The sequence below is a fragment of the Polyodon spathula genome, chromosome 1 (assembly GCF_017654505.1).
Source record: "Polyodon spathula isolate WHYD16114869_AA chromosome 1, ASM1765450v1, whole genome shotgun sequence".
NCBI classification, from domain to species: domain Eukaryota; kingdom Metazoa; phylum Chordata; class Actinopteri; order Acipenseriformes; family Polyodontidae; genus Polyodon; species Polyodon spathula.
In genome coordinates, this window is record NC_054534.1 from 85,420,985 (window position 1) to 85,434,545 (window position 13,561).

At 37.2% G+C, this 13,561-nt stretch overlaps 1 pseudogene; it reads left to right on the forward strand.

Annotated features, from left to right (window-relative positions):
* Positions 1-13,561, forward strand: part of LOC121325651 — a 68,975-nt pseudogene that overhangs the window by 14,668 nt on the left and 40,746 nt on the right.

The following is a 13,561-nucleotide window of genomic DNA, read 5'->3' on the forward strand; positions in this document are numbered from 1 at the left end:
GCGTCTCCAGTCAAGCCCCACCCCTTGTTCGCTGTATTTTTCACATACCTCTTTATAGACGTAGATACTCTCCCGATCACTCGTTTTATAACCAAACTCCTCAATAACGCAATCCAAGTCATGCTATAACATCTCAAAAAATCTCTGCAAATGTCCAGAATATTCTTTGATAGCTGGATGCAGAAGCAGCTGTCTCCTTTATGTCTGCGTTATCTTTGCTGAAAACCTGCAATATTGCATATTGTCACCATTAGTATAATAATCTGTGTTGTGACTAATGTAATGTACACATCCTTGTTTGCTGCATTTACGCATGATCTAACACGATCGATTCTTTCCATAGTAACTAACTGCACTATCAACACACGCCTTTATCGTATCTTATGCAATAAGTACAGTACCATCAGTGTTGCAAAAAATAAGATGTCCATATTTACGTCTGCAAATTTCCGAGCTCAATCTCCGATTTTGACTTCCGGGAATGCAGTGTTTATGCCACTGTTTACATTCCCGACAAGCACTTCGCCGCAATTTAGGCTTTCTTTTCAGCCACATATGTGAATGCACTTAGGCCCCCTAAAACCTCAACTGTGAACGGAAATTTTGAGGCGGCCCAAGGTCGACTCAGTAAGTGTGAACGGGGTGTAAGGCAAAGTTATACAGATGTGGAAATCAATTAGAAACTCGGCTACCCAAAAGCATCTGGTATTCTTGAATAAAGTCCATATATGCAGCACATTCATTGTCATGTTATTTGTCCCATCCAGGAATTTATTTTAGCTGTACTGAGTCAAAACAAGAAAATGTGTCTATTCGGGTCTAAAATTCTAACTGCGTTTAAAAAGTAAACAACAGGTTGTTTGAACCGAGGTAGCTGAGCTTGATTGTATCTGTAGTGCTGATTTAACTTGGGTACAACCAACACAGGAATACTTTTTTTGTCTGCACTGACTCCAGTTTGTTTTCTGAAAGCTGGTGTTTGTTTTTCGTTCTGTTCAGCAGGCTCTGTAGTAGCCTTTTGTTTAATGTGTAATTCTGAAGCTAAATCGATCGATCGTATTTTCTTTGTCACAAGATGTACAAAACAATTACCTCCATCTGCGTACAGTTTATTTGGGAAATATCGTGACACGATCCTCAGCTGAAATATACTTTGTTTGTTTTGCTTTGTTGTCCATTTTTTGGTATTTCGTTGTCATCTGAACAGTAAACAAGAAAGTTAAATGCTTTGGAGTTTAAAACAAACATTGTATTTCTCTAACTTTTTGTTTTTGCCTAAGTGCAATGCACACAGGAAGACGAAGGAATAAAAAAGCCTATCTACAGAAGAAAGATACGTAGTTTGCGTGAATTGCATTGTGCACTGTTTCATTTAAACAAGGTTTCTTCCCTTGCGTACCAACTGAAAGTGTCCTGATTTTTCACTCTGCTATCTGGTCACCCTAACTATACACAAAATGAATCATTTTGTAGTGCGCGAAAAAAGGTCCCCTTTTCAAACACTGATCGGGCCTTGCACTGGGGCTCGATCAGTGTTTTTTGCAATACCAAGCAATAAAACATCTCAGTATGGTCATCTGTTTTGCTTGTTCAAGGGAAGTTGCTACTGTGAAAATCATAGCAGCCATGCTGGATGACATCATCTGCATACGCCACTGCCTATAACATTTAAATGACTGGAGATAAGGGTGTGGTTGTTATGTAACATGTATAGTAACCCATATATGCCATATAAAAAGTGTCATTGCCTATGACCTCTGACCTCTGCTAAAGGTCAAATTTAAAACTGGCTGTAAAACTGCCTATAACTTCCTATTGACTGCAGATGGTTGTTATTTTACATACAGAGTTCTGAGACTCACTACACATGTTAAGGAATAGTCCAAGATTGGGGCACATGCATCAGAAGCTGATCGGTTGCGTGGTATTGCAGCCATGTTGCGTAACATAAATAACAAACAAACATCTTTTCAGAAACTGCTTATCCGATTGAAGCAAAAATGAGCATACATGATCTAAGTATGATTATCTTTTACTCTTGTTCAAGGGAAGTTGCTACTGTAAAAAACATGGCTGCTGTGGGCCAAATATATTTCAGCATTCTTCCTTTTGCACATTGTGACAGGCTATGGCTGAGAGGTGACGTCAGGCCAGAAGCAGAAACTGAAAACACGGGCGTAACTGCAGTTCAAAGACGCGTGGTGTGCCGTTTATTTTCAATAATAAAAAAAATTAGTTCAATATTTTAACAAAATATACTGCTCACCGAGCAGAAAATAAAGGTTTTAAATAAACAAATCACAAACACAACACAAAAATACAAATATAGGTCAGGCTGGGCGATTGCCTTCACTGTAGGAAACTGTACTCACTGACACCTTGGCTTTCTTTATAATTTCTCTAAAGGAAAGACCTACACTTTTAAGGGTTATAATGATCTGTCTGTCCTCCTTTGTTAATTGCCTTTTTCTCGCCATTATGATAGCAATATGCTACTTCCTGCAGTACACTACTGTTCAAATAATGCTTAAGAGAGTGTAGTAACACAGTCTGTTCCAACACTGCTTTTATACAGACAGAGGGTTTTTAAGTAATCAACAAAAGTTGGGACACCTGTAGGAATTGTTAGCATCAACTTTCAAGGGTTAATTTACTTCCATTGCTGCAGAACAGCTGTAAGTTGTTAACCCATTACTTGTTCCCTGAAAAAGGCCTTTTTGTATAACTCTGAAATGTACATTATTTTTCAGTTTTTGGTAACCTAAACTTTTTTTTTTAACCTCTGGCAGTTTACCGCTTACCTTTGTACCATTTCAGGTTATTCACTGGACTTGAACTGCTTAAATTTCAATAAAAACTGGAAAAATGGGGGTGTTCTAAAACTTTTGACCAGTAGTGAATACAAATACATTCATAAATAAATCATAATTAACAAATACGACACAGGGGCGGAGGGGGAGGCCCTGTTCTAAAAATAAACAAATACGTTTAAACAGCAGGGCTTTCCTACCACCCTGCTACACACATATTGCAGTATATGTCAGTGGTACAATGCAGTAGACTTATGAAACTTTGTATAATAGTAGAGGACTATGAGAAGTAATGTCAGTAACATAATGAAGCTGATTGGTTACATGGTTTGGCAATAACAGCTTGGAAGCCGTAAAGTTGCTTGCAACTCTAGTGTATATTGTAACGCTCCATGAAAATAAACAGGTTCACACAGGCAGTGTTCGTCCAAACTGTTTATTGTGAACACAGGCAAAAGAAATATAAACAAAAGGACTGCTGTCATTTTCCTTCATATAAAGCTACAGATATGTCAAACTGTAACAGAGCAAGTGGAGTAATAAAATATGTCTAAAAAAATTGTCTGCCGAGGATGTCATTAGTTTAGACTTGACTGCAGAAAGTGTTCAATAACGATATATATATATATATATATATATATATATATATATATATATATATATATATATATATATATATATATTTTTTTTTTTTTTTACTTAATTGCACTCCACCTTGGGTGCCCACCCAGCAACTTCAATTTAGGATGCATTACTTATTACTACTGCTCCCAACATATTCACAAGACTGTGCACTTAAACACAATTTACATAGGAACCAACAACACTAATTATTACAAAATGGTATTTTTCAAACCACATACATAACACCATTTCTCCAAAGTCACGCTATTTCACCCCAAACATACAATAACACTACTGCCCATAGGAGTCAGACAGCCCCAACCCCAGAAATACCACATAAGAATGCCCTTTGCTTTTTTTTTTAAAACAGTGTGGACAAGAAACATAAGGCAGTAAAATATTTGGCACATGAACATTAATACAGTATAAATAACATATAAAAATCTAACAAGGAATTTACCTTCTTAGCTTTGTTCAGATTTATATTGGATTACAAATGGGTTGGGTCACTAGGGTTGGATTTTATGGAATCGCTTTGCAGAGGTTTTTAAAGTCTATAGATATGATTACCTTAAATAGTTCCTTAATTAAATATGATATACTGTACAGAATGTGAGTGATATGTCAAATAAATGTCAAATGTGTTTATGGTCCCTTTGTATAAAATGTCTGTCAAACATATCAAATTACCTGCCAAAGGAAAAAGATCTTTGCCCAATTTAGGGGTAGAATATTGGGTTTTATGACAGTCAGTAAAAGCTACGGTACATATTTACTAGTAATAGGTTCTACAGTACATCCCGAGTAAGTTGAATTTTCAGTCTATAACTGTTACCATATGGTTGATATAAAATGCAATCTACTGTATTGAAATACATTATCATGCAGCAGTGAAACAAAATTGGGTTGACACATCATTACAAATGTTAAGGAGACCGAAGTTCACTGCACACTAAAAAACCAAAACTGACAAATACATGCGACAAGCTGGTTTGGAAAATATGGTCCACTAGAAATACCTCACCATGTAATCCGTGACTATCCCAATTGTTTAAATGCTTATGTTTCTTCACAGATCAAGACAGATAATAATAATAATAATAATAATAATAATAATAATAATAATAATAATAATAATAATAATAATAATAATCTCACTTTAGCCTAGAACAGAAATGTAAAAGAATAACTTACATTATGCGAGCTTGGATTCCATCTGTCTCTACAGTCATAATAAACATTGCCTTCTCTGCAAGTATTACATATCTTCTAAAATGACAACTTTGACCATATGCAACCATTTACATGGAAGATCATTTAGGGTATGTTGGGAAGAACCTTATTCCCTCTATTCTGACTACCAGAGGTAATGAGTTTGAATGACACTTTTATATTACACTCCCAGAGCTCTGGATAGTGTATGGCAGCCATGACTACAGGTGTTTGATATAAATCTGTTGCTATAAAAATTGATGGTAAATGTATTAATATTTTAAACTTTATTTATCATTGATATGATGGGAGCTGTGTTTCCAACATAGAGTTAGTAACATGTGATGTATTACTTGATATTGCCAGGGGATACTACTATAGAAAGGAAAAGATTGCCATATTGTGCATAAAAATGATGAGACATGGTAGTTGTTTGAGAAGTTTAATGTCTTGAAACACATCCCAGCTAACGTGTACAGTATATAACAAGTCTGTTTGCCACTTTCAAATAAAACAACAATGCTGTGGGCTGTATAATTCCAGTGTGTTTTCTTAATAATACTTGAAAGGTAATGCAGTTTTTTCATTGCTTCTTCCTCATAACACCATCTGTAAAATTCATTACAAGCTTAAAAATACCAGGTACATCATTCACACGTGTTGTATACATCACCCTAAATGTAATGAACTTCTCTGCCAATATGTCCATCTGTTGTAAGGTGAAGTACGATATACTATGGCTTAGTGCACCAGTTTGGAACTGCACCTGGTCACAACATAGGTTTGATAAAAAAAAAAAAACTGACTAGAACTATTTGAAACAAACCTCTATCTAACCTAAAAATCTATGGTATTATACTGAACATGTATGTGCTACTGAGCTTCTCGCAGCATTCACTCTTCCACAAATAAACAATAGTTGGTGGTTCCTCCTTTCAGCAGCTGAAACCACCTTTTACAAGCCAAACAACACCATCGTCTTTCCTCAGTGTCCCCTCCAATTCAAGATTTAAGTATAACAATCATAGAAAAATGTGATTCAGCGTTATTCTACCGTTAAACATGCCTTTCAGCTGGTTGTACTAAATATCACATTTCCTGCCCTGAAGGCTACAGATTGCTTTGAACATTCGGTTGCTGCTTCCTGTTATTCAGAACTTACCTACTGCTTTCATTTCAAACAATAGGTTGGCTAGATGGCAAAAACTGAAAACCATTTTACTACAAGTCTGATGTCTAATCTTTTAGGTGGTACCTCAGAATTAACGATTTAGGAAATATAATTCTTCTGATTTGCTAGACAAATAACATAAGCCAGTGAAGGATTAGATCTTTTGACAAAGGCTTATAACATTTTTCCAATTACTGTATTCATGTTTGTATTTTTAAATGGGATTTTATTGTTGAAAACTGCAGACAGCTTTTGGAACTACTACATGATTACTGACAATTTCTGACAACAAGGCGGGGCTGGAGCATGATGGTAGGTATGATTATGCCGAGGGGTTCCTCTCTATCCCAAAGATGAAGAGGTGAGAGTGGGTTTGAGCCTCCAAAGCTGGAAGAATGGGACATTACTCCAAGATGGGGAACACTTGTTGCACATGTGGAAGGGGGAGGCAGAGGAATCAAAGGAACACAACAAAACATGGGCAAGATCAGATTTAATGAAATAGAGCTGATGTTTAGGTGTTATAAATATATGGTGTCTCAACAAATTAATATGTGGCCGATAAAGTTATCCCATTGACCAAAGAAATTACAAGGGGTTTATGTAGGTATGTACTGGCAGAGCTTTCCCCCTGCCAAATTCCTCCCCTCATGTGCGCAATGCCCCCCCCCCCCAAAACACCAACCCCCACCCTCATGTCCATCTTTCCCCAGATGGATTCTTGTGGACAGGTTGGTGATTGGAGCTGTGGTGGTGGGGGCCTCACCTCCTCCTTTTGCAGGGGTGGCCATAACGCTAACAGCGATGCGAGGCATTGTGGCAGTGGAATTGCTGAAAAGGGCACCACTAACAGCGACAATGCTGGCAGTGGCGGGAGGCACTCTGGCAGCGGAAATGCTACTAGTGACAATGCTGGCAGTGGCAACGCTAACAGCGGAACACTCCGGCAGTAGTGGTGGAGCTGGGCACAAAGTGCCCCAACTCACCACAGATAGGGCACAAACATGTGGCCTCAAGAGCGGTAAGGCAGCTGTCTTTCTTTTTGGTGCTGGAGATCCTTTGTCCTCCTCCTGATATGGCCACTCCCCCCCCCCCCCCCTTCATCTTCAGGGCAGGTAGCTGGGGTTGGATTTCTCCCTGGAGGAGCCATTCCCACCAGAGGGGGTCTTCATAATGCACACGTCCGGGAGGTGCCCATACTCCAGACAGACGAATAAACCTACAGTTCTGTCTCTGAGTCTCCAGGGCCGCTATCTCATGCTGACTCCATATGTGACCAGGTAGCATTAGCAATGAGACTCAGAGACCAAAATGCTGCAGTTTAAGTGCTCTTGCGTGTTTATTTACAAATCACACAACTACAAAAACAACAAACACAGTCCAGCACTGCACTGTACCTTCCCCCATCACAATTCTCAACTAAAACCTGTGATCACCCCTTTATACACTAATAATTTAATGTGGCTACAGCCACATTCCCACATGGTTTTGCAGGGAGGCACTGACAGGGCTTTCTCTCTGACACAGGGTCTTTAATTACTTTAATTATATGCAAATGTATTACACAATGTTGCTTTGAAAATATGCCCCAAGACATTATGAACAGAAAACATATTTTGTGCACAGAAACTCAAGTACAGTAGCTTTATTTACCTGATGATTTTCTTTTTAAATTGCTTTGCTGTAGTTCTTTAAACGTAGTGTTACAAGGTGGATGTACCCAGTCTATGTTTTAATGTTGTGTCCCCAATCTTGGCAGAGTGAGTATTAAGGCTAATTTTGTAAATGTTGTGGTTGTACTGAATGTGGGAAACACTCTGTTCTTTAATTGGCAGATAAGCTGTCCAGCAGGTTGAACCTGAGGTTACTTTTGAGATTTCAGGCACCTGCGATCCTCACCAATGAATTGCCTCATTAATTAGGTGCTGTATGAAAAGTCACCTGAAGCCACGATCCAGGGATTTAAGCCAGGAGACTGCTTTCCTGCCTACATTGAGAATGTTACATTCCTGCCTACATTAAGAATTCCGTTTCATTTCAATCAGTGCTTGAAAGAAAACAACTATTTAAACAAAATATTTAGTTTTCCGAATGGATTACATTTTTCTCGACTCCTATAAAAGAAAGACTCATTGTTTGAAGCAGAAAATATTGTTTTCATACTGCTCTCAGGAAAATTATGATTATTATTTTTTTTTCTATGACCATTGATGCTTGATTTGGGGTATTTCAACAACAAATCTGAAAATAACATATAAAAGGCTTTCACTTGATATTCCAGCTGCATTAGCTTTTTAGGCTACTTTGCATGTTTAGATTGTCAGGTCTTCTAGGATTTATTCATTACTTTTTTATACTTTTGGGGATCTGTGATGGCCCACCCCACCCTATTATTATTATTATTATTATTATTATATTATTATTATTATTATTATTATTAGTAGTAGTATTAATAAAATGTATTTTGTGTTAAAAACAATGTATTATTATTGTTAATGTGGGTTTTGGATTGGCAGGGAAGCAGACAATTATCTTCCCTGCCAACAATAACACGTGCAGAATGTGGCCATCTTCAAATTGGTTCATCGTTTGCCAATTTGAGGATGGCCATATGTATAAGAAGTAAAGCAGCTAAGCGCTGCGGTGCATGAGAGTGGAGAGAGAGGAGAGAAAGAGGAATGTAAATAACTAAAAAGACAATTGCTACCCGCGCTGGATTTGCACAGGCATGGTACTTATTTTACTTTTCATTGTTTTTGTTTTGGGCAACAGGCCTTTTGTTTAGTGCACAAGTCTCTTGTTTGTTTGTTTGTTTTATTTATTTAATTTAATAAAGGAAGAGCACACTGGTGACTCACCCTGCAGTCCTTTCTAAATAAGTCTAAAATATGAAAACATTTGTTGCCATTATGGAAGCACCTTAAATTATGTATGTTGTGAAAAAAGAACACACACACCTGCACATTACTGGCTTACACACATTACACAAACAACAACTTTTAGATCAAACTTTAAATGCATATTGAATGCAACTTGTTCCATATTAAAAGTACAGTACTATGCAGTATGTTTCAGATTACACAATCTTTGGTCTGCCAAAGGTATTACTGAAAATACCTTTAAATCACCAGTCTTCAGGCATCTGAATGATCTTTTCTAGACTCATAATTTATAATAAAAAAAGAAGTGAAAGCCAGTACCATTAATAAATTCCGATACCATGTTGTTGTCAAGAGCAACAAAACATTTGAGTCTGGCCAAGAGAAGTAGAAAGTTTGCTGCTATTACAGTGGTGTCTGTTCTTTACTCCAAATTATTCATGGCTTGGAGGACTGTAGCCAGACTTGAGGTACATGGGAGCTCAGCTGAAATCACAAGGTCATCTGCATAAAACACAGGGAACACACAGTGGAAGTGGCCTGTAGTCTACAGCGAGGCTCAGTTTAGACCGATTCTGAATACATACATGTTTTACTACAAATAATTGCACAGCTTCTCAAGAGGTTGGTACATATAATGCTCCCTTACTTCATGCTTCTTTCGTAGTTGGAATAGATTTTTTTTTCCTTTTTTCTTAGTCAATTAGTTATTGCTTTTGCATGTTAAGCACAGGTGTTTCTCCACATTCTCACATACTTAGAACAAATAATGCACACGTGTACTAGTGTTACATGCTTGTTTAGGGTCCTCATTCAACAAGTGGGGGCCCTTATGCGCTGATAATGTCCATCTGTATGTCACACTATGCTGAGGGAACACAATAACTGCCTCGATTTTGCACCAAACTTTACAATGTTTTTGTCATACACTCCTGGCCTCATATAGATGTTTCAGATTGCACTTAGCTATAAGCTGAGCTAATGCACACTCACAAAACATACGGCACAGAATAGAGAACACTCTGAAGATATTCAAGTTACTTTGGGGTCTACACTAGACCCTAGTATTTATTACACAAGCAATATACATAGTCGGCTACTTCCCAAAGTAAACACCCAGGGGAAACCAGTTATCCCCCAATCATTGCAATCATAAAAATATCCCAAGATGCATTGCAGACAGTGTAAACATCACGTCCACTAATCTTTTTTTTTTTTTTTTGCAAATTGTAATGTGAACATAAATGAACTCAATCCTGAGAAAACACAGAAATGAACCAAAAGATACACTCCATTTTACACCCAAACAATCAGTACATTTGCTTCAAGGTACGTTTATTGCAGAACTGTTTGTGTCTGCACTGGTTTTATGTTGCATATGTTGTGTCTCAAAATGAAACCAAAATCCAGTTCATAACAAACTTCTCCTAAGGAAAAAAGTTGAAATTATATGTAATCAGTGGACCAGTTACACATAGTACCTGCTGTCAGTTTCAGTGTAGCCCGAGTGGGTCTCTGATTCATAGAAATATTACATGTATCCCATGACCTGGCTGTATACTGAAAGAGTGTTGCAAACAACACAAGGTATCATTAAAGAATCTTTAGCAATCCTGATGGAACACATTCACAGTTTTAGTTCCTTTTTTTTATTTGAGAGTTCCTGAATGATTACACTTGTATTTTTCATTTCATGTCTCCACATAAAACTGAATATATTTATACAAATTTAAACACACCGAACCCTAATGAGCACATACTACCTGAGAGTGACTCAACAACTGACAATTTTAAGTGCAGTAGATTATTGAAGCTGCTTGAAGAATGACTTGCATTATATGCTAACCCCCCCCCCCCCCCCAAAACAAAAAAAAAACTGCAGAATTTTATTCACATAATAACATTCTGAACTCATTGATGATTTAACAACATCTATTAGGAGAGCTAATAAGATGAGATGGGTGTGGATGCCTCATTCTGAGCAAAACCAACAACTCCAGGTCTGGCTGCCAAATTAAACCATGGGTAGCAAATCATCCACTAGATGGCAGCAATGTCCATGTCAGAACTGTCTGTACTGTGCACAGATTAATAACTGAGGCTACTACAGTCACCATAGTTCGGGGCTACTACAGTCACCATAGTGTACTGTGTCCACTTTTATTAATTTGAAGCATAGACCACATTTAAAAGAAAAAAATGCTCAGGAGAAAAAAAACATTTCACACATACTGGGCCCACTGTGCTTGGATGAATTTATAACAGTTTTGTGAGTGTTCTAGGCTGTTAGCTTTCTCTCTTTTACCTTCTTTGGTATACCAAAGGAGATGTTGAATATAAGTGTTCATAGGGTAGCACACAGCTCTGGAGTTGGTATAATCAGGGTATTTCTCAGTCACTTTTAATTATAGCATAAGTACTGGTAGTAACTGTTTGTTTCTCTGCAATGTGTTATATATATATATATATATATATATATATATATATATATATATATATATATATATATACACACACATTCCATGTTCATTTAGCTGTATTAAATTACAATTTTGTGTACAGTAAGCAAATACTGTAATTACTGAAATATTTTGAGTAATTCTGGGGGTTTCCTCAAGTTTGTGTGGTTTAATCAATATCCTGTGAAAGCTGAAAGATGTTTGGACTGATTTTGTTTTTAAATGCTGCATTTGCATTACATATTCGGGCAAAAATAAGAAAACATTCCCTGATTGTATTAGTGGTTGCAGGCAGTGAGTAATGGTCACATACTGTATTCCTAAAGAACACCTGGCAGGCTTGACACCCCAATTTGGTGCTTTAATAGCTGCCCATGGTGGCCCCACACTTCCTACTGTGTTACAGCAGGTGTTTCAATTGTATTGGCTCATTATGATATGTTATATATGGTTCACAAGTACACCCAGTAAAGCAACATGAAAGTCCAGGGGGAACTTTTTTGTTCATCAACTGTTAACAGCAACCATACTAATATTTGTGGTTGGTTGATTAATATATAGTAGCTATTTACCAATTCCTTAACTTGAAGAAAAGGGCGAGTTAAAACTGTTCAGCAAATATCAGAACCCTACTTTCAGACTTTCAACTTGACAGTGATCGTGTAGTTGAAATGGGGTTATATGTGTTTAAAGATATTACTTTAACAATGGTTAGTATCTTTTAAGTTTGTAAACTTAAAACATAATGGACATCACTTGTTAATATGTTAGCTAGTTTTTAACAGTTAATAATAAACAAAAACATATTGCCTGGTTTACTCCACATAAATATTCTTTAACTACTATATACTTGTGATACAGTACTTGTTGGCTTTGCAGAAGGGTGAGATTGTGTGTTTTTTAAAACCAGTAGGATTTATGTGCATACATTTTTATTTCCTAGCTGACAGCCTTTGATTGCATAACTTTTCATTTTGAGCTTATATGTGCACTATTTCTTTAGTTTAATGCTCCTACTGCTAGTTGGTAATATGCCCTGTCACATATTCAATGGGTCTACAGACTTTTCAGGCCTTAAGACCTAGTAGGTCTAGTGGAAGATCACTTCTTCCCTCCAGAGACTGATTACAACTGCATATAAATAATATATGACACCAATATTCATTACATTCTTACACAGTTGTTGTATTATTAAATTGAAATGGTTCAGCGAAACATTCTGTAAAAAATAAGGATTGGAAACTGATGACAAAGTGAAATGTGCAGTTATTGTCACATAACAAACTTCCAAGTTCCAAGCTGGTTGCTGCTGGTCTAGAGCCGGTCAAGTTAAATTGGAGAGGGTCATGCTGGTGACTTTGTTTTACATTATGTGTGTTTAACTGCTGTGGCATTGCACTGTAATAACATGACCATTACACCTGGTTGTGTAATTACAATGCAACAACATGTTTAATTACAGTATGAACAATGAGGCAGTTGCTACCATCCTTCCTACCATCTTTGTAAACTAAAAAAAAAAAAAAATAACTGTACGTTATTAAATATTCAGGATAACTAGGAAGATATTTTTTACATGCATCTTTCTCTCACAAGGCAAACCATTTTGAATGTGAACTAACAGGATTTTCGTTCAGTAGACAAGCACAAGCCAGCCAACACTATCACTAACTGTACCTCTAATTAAACACAGCTAAACAGCACATGTATAAAACGTGAAATGTATGTCAGAATACATTTAAAACAAGCTGCGACAAAAGTTTTAACCCAGGTCTGAAAGAGGTGTTGGAGTCCACTGTGAGAGAGTGAGTGAGAGAGACAGAGGGATTGCAATTGACAACGTTACACAGACACACAGGTTTTATTTACAATATTTACAGGGATTACAATACAATTGCAGTTGGCTGCCTCTATGATACCAGCAAAGGTAATATCTAGGGTGGGGTTGTGGAGGAGACTACCTGATTTTACGAATAATGTTATTACACACAACGTGTGATAGAAATATTAAGTACACAATTCCAAAAATGAAACAATAAAAAAACTCAAAGTTGACCAAAAGTGGTTGAGTGCTGCTTCCATTGTAAGGAACCTTCTGCACTGACACACCTCTCTTTACTGTTGCATGGAAATTACCCTAAACTAAATCTAAATGACTGTATCCTGGTCCACATACGGTTATAATGCTAACAGTAATTGTGTGTGTGTTGTGTCCCCCCCTCCCCCCTCCCCCTCCCCCTCCCCAATACAGTTGCGCACTCTGGTTTAGGCACAAAGTGCTGAGGATTCACAACCAATCCCTCGCAGACTTGCAGAACAAAGGAACTGGCTTTCCAGCTCCTTTTCATAGCATGGGGCCAGGGCTAATTGATAATCAATTAGTGCCTAGTCACAGTCCACATATGT